The sequence below is a fragment of the Balaenoptera physalus genome (genome assembly GCF_965194825.1).
Source record: "Balaenoptera physalus genome assembly, chromosome: 1".
Taxonomy (NCBI): domain Eukaryota; kingdom Metazoa; phylum Chordata; class Mammalia; order Artiodactyla; family Balaenopteridae; genus Balaenoptera; species Balaenoptera physalus.
In genome coordinates this window covers 21,738,709-21,743,426 of record NC_138882.1, presented here as the reverse complement: position 1 = coordinate 21,743,426, position 4,718 = coordinate 21,738,709, and the positions used below count along the sequence as shown (strand labels likewise).

General features: G+C 37.5%; 1 long non-coding RNA gene across 1 annotated transcript in view; it reads left to right on the top strand.

Annotated features, from left to right (window-relative positions):
• Positions 1-4,718, top strand: part of LOC309644729 — a 332,108-nt gene that overhangs the window by 83,789 nt on the left and 243,601 nt on the right. The window lies entirely within an intron of this gene.

Genomic DNA, 4,718 nt, shown 5'->3' with positions numbered 1-4,718 from the left:
CCTGTTGTGTGCTAAGTTTATATATTATATTATCTGAAACCTCAAAACCTTGCTTCTTATGTGTTGCCATATAACTTATGTTGAAGGTGAGGAAAGTGAGGCTTGGTGAGGTTAAACCATGTGCCCTAGACCACAGCAGCCAGGGAGCAGGGAATTGTTCAGCTGGACTTGAGCCAATGCCCCTGTCAACCTCCGGTGAACTTGCCTCCCTGGAGGGGTCTCAATGAGGGTTGGTGGCTTTTAACCAGGTATTTGAGGAATGAAAGAGCTAAGAGAGGAAATGATCCCTGTCTTCAAGAAGTTCTCCAAATTGTGCAAAGCATCCAGCACGGTATAGGCAATTTGACTCAAGCAGAGCAAAAACAAAAGTGCTCGGGTTGTTAAGGACTTTTAGAGGTCACGTGATCCTTGCTTTAGATGAGGTTAGACATATCCTGGACAGGTTATTTTAGACTTCCAAAGAAGTAGATTCCATTTTTTTCTTTAGCAAGCTCCATTTGTAGGGTAACCTAACCTAATCTAAATACACCAAGCCTCTCTGATTCTCTTCCTCTTGTTTTGTCTTTATTAAAGATGCAAAACACTGGTCATCATTTTCTGAAGATCATTTTTAGACCATCTCTTAGCTACCTTCCTTTGCCCTGTCTCATGCTTTTGCTTTTCTTTACTTTTGCCTACCTTTGTAGTTCTTATGAACACTCTAGTTGACTGAAAAAAATCGCACAATCTAAAAGTTGAGAATTATACTTTATTTGGCAGACTTACTGAGGACTATAGCACAGGATAGCAGCCTCTCAGGTAGCTCTGAGGGACTGTTCCAAAGAGGTAAGGGAGGAGCCAGGATATATGGGAGTTTTTGCTGAAAACAAACAAACAAACAACATGTGGTTGAACATCAAAAGATTAATGCTAATCACAAAAAAGAGACATTTCAAGTTAAAGATCTTAGTGCTTTTCTATGTATGGGAAGATGCAAGAGTTTGGGCTCATTGAAATTATTCCTTAGGTATGCATCTTAACTCTCTAGAGACAGTCTCTTGTTTTTCTCCATCCTGAATTCCCCTCAGGGTGCACTGTCAGGGGAGGCTGCAGTGGCTGATGGTTTGATAGCCACAACATCCTTTGTTTACTGAAATGGCAGGCGACATTCTTTGTACACACTCTCCAGGATAGAAATGAACTTCAGGGTCTGACCAACCCTGATATTTTACACTTTTAGCTTCTCAGATGAAGATATCAACATAAAGATGGGAGGGCTTACACCCTGCATCATTTTGTTGAAAGATGGCTAAAAATCCTGGTGCAGTTCAGGGAGACTGGATCTAACCTCTGGAAAGAATATATGAGCTCACTCTGTCCCATTTTTTTCCTGTACAATCTTTCTTCAAAGAAGTGTGGCAAAAATAGGGTCTGGCCCTATTTGATGAATATAAATGCAAAAATCCTCAACAAAATATTAGCAAACTGAATCCAGCAATACATAAGAAGGATCGTACAACATGATCAAGTTGGATTCATTCCAGAGTTGTAAGGATGGTTCAACATATGGAAATCAATCAATGTGATATACCACATTAACAAAAGAAAAGACAAAAACCATATGATTTTCTCAATAGGTACAGAAAAAGCATTTGATAAAATTCAACATCCATTCATGATAAAGACTCTCACCAAAGTGGGTATAGAGGGAACATATCTCAACAAAAGCCATGTATGAGAAACCCACAGCCAACATGATACTCAATGGTGAAAAGCTGAAAGCCTTCCTGCTAAATTCAGGAACATGACAAGGATGCCCACTCTCACCACTTCTATTTAACATAGTATTGGAAGTTCTGGCCACAGCAATCAGACAAGAAAAAAAAAAAAAAAAGGTATCCAAATTGGAAGGGAAGAGGTAAAACTGTCATTATTTGCAGATGACATGGTCCTCTATATAGAGAACCCTAAAGACTCCACACAAAAACTATTAGAACTAACAAATGAATTCAGCAAGGTAGCAGGATACAAGATTAATACACAGAAATCTGTTGTATTTTACACTAACAATGAAATATCAGAAAGAGAAAGTAAAAAAAAAAAAAAAAAACTGTTTAAAATTGGGTTAAAAACAAACAAACCTAGGAATAAACTCAACCAAGGAGGTGAAAGACCTATATGTTGAAAACTTTAAAACTTTGATAAAGAAAATTGAAGATGATTCAAGAAATGGAAAGATATCCCATGCTCTTGAATTGGAATAATTAATATTGTTAAAATGGCTATACTACCCAAAGCAATCTACAGATTTAATGTGATCACTATTGAAATAACCATGACATTTTTCTCAGAACTAGAACAAATAATCGTAAAATTTATATGGAACCACAAAAGGCCCAGAATCACCAAAACAATCCTGAGGAAAAAGAACAAAGCTGGAGGTATAACCCTCCCAGACATCAGACAATACTACAAAGCTATAGTAATTAAAACAGTGTGGTATTGGCACAAATCAGACATATAGATTGATGGAATGGAATAGAAAGCCCAGAAATAAATTTACTTACCTATGGTCAATTAATCTATGACAAAGGAGGCAAGAATACACAATGGAGAAAAGACAGTCTCTTCAGCAAGTGTTGGGAAAGCTGGACAGCTATATGTAAATCAATGAAATTAGAACACACCCTCACATCATATACAAATATAAACTTGAAATAGTTCAAAGACCTAAATATAAGACATGACACCGTAAAACTGCTAGAAGAGAACATAGGCAAAACATTCTCTGACATAAGTCGTGGCAATATTTTCTTAGCTCAGTTTCCCAAGGCAAAAGCATTAAAAGCAAAAATTAAAAAATGGGACCTAATCAAACTTAAAAGCTTTTGCACAGCAAAGGAAACCATCAACAAAACTAAAAGACAACCTATGAAATGGGAGAAAATATTTGCAAATGATGCGACTGACAAGGGGTTAATATCCAGAATATACGAACAGTTCACACAACTCAATATCAAAAAAACTAACAATCCAATCAAAAAATGGGAAGAAGACCTAAACAGACATTTCTCCAAAGAAGACATACAGATGGCCAACAGGCATATGAAAAGATGCTCAACATCACTAATTATTAGAGAAATGCAAATCAAAACTACAATGAGGTATCACCTCACACTGGTCATTAAAAAGTCTACAATAATAAATGCTGGAAAGGATGTGGAGAAAAGGGAACCTTCCTACACTGTTGGTGGGAATGTAAATTGGTGCAACCGCTATGGATAACAGTGTGGAGGTTTCTTAGAAAACTGAAAACAGAGTAACGATATGATCCAGCAATCCCATTCCTGAGCATATACCCAGAAAAGATGAAAACTCTAATTTGGAAAGACACATGCACCCCAATATTCATAGCAGCACTATTTACAATAACCAAGACATGGAAACAACCCAAGTGCCCATCAACAGACAATTGGTTTAAGAAGATGTGATATATACATATATATATATATGTATGTATGTATGTGTGTGTATACATACACACAATGGACTATTAGTCATAAAAAAGAATGAAATATTGCCATTTGCAGCAACATGAATAGACCTTGAGAATATTATACTAAGTGAAGTTAGGCAGAGAAAGACAAATATTATATGATATCACTTATACATGGAATCTAAAAAAATAATACAAATGAATCTATGCACAAAACAGAAACAGATCGCAGACATAGAAAACAAACTTATGGTCACCAAAGGGAAAAGAAGGTGGGGAGGGATAAATTAGAGTATGGGATTAACAAATACAAACTTCTATACATAAAAGAGATAAGCAACAAGGATTTACGTATAACACAGAGGACTATATTCCATATCCTGTAATAACCTATAATGGAAAACAATCTGAAAAAAATGTATATATATAACTGAATCACTTTGCTGTACACCTGAAACTAACACAGTATTGTAAGTCAGCTATACTTCAATTAAAAAAAAAAAGGCTCTGGCCTGGAAGTGGGTTTTTTTGTGTCATGTTTTTATTTAATTTAATGAATTTATTTATTTGGTCACGCTGGGCAGCTTGTGGGATCTTAGTTCCCCGACCAGGGATTGAACCTGCACCCTCAGCAGTGAAAGAGCAGAGTCCTAAACACTGGAAAGTGTTTTGAGCCCTGGGAGAAAGGTGCTCAGAATTCATGTGTTAAAATAGAGGACCACATCCATCAAATTCAAGGCTTTCCGAACACAGCTTTTCAACAGGATAGCGGGTCTAGAGAAGGGAACTGAACAGGTACCCTGAAACCCCGGGAACCTGGGGGAGAGGCAGGGTATTCCTCTCCGGCAAAGTGGCTTTATTTTCTGGAAGATGGCTGGCAATGCCCGTGAACTTTCATGAAGGGGTAGGACTGTGAGAAAACAACCACTACGGTCACAGCCAACATGTATTCAACTTCCTTAGAGCCTGAGGAGTTGAAAGGTTCAGAAAAATGCACACATTCATGTGCTTGTTCTTTATAGAAACCGGAAGGAGGAGGGAGAAGGGGATGAAAGATGAGGACTGGGAATGGCTGGAGGGAGATGGGACTGGAATGCATCTTTTTCTTACTAACTCTGTTACTTGATGACCATGTAAAGCCAGGGAAAGGAGTCTTGGTATTAAGGTATTTGAGGACCTGAAATGGCTTTGCAAAAAGGCATTCAGCGCCAGTGAAGTGATACCCCTTATGTGATAATTATGT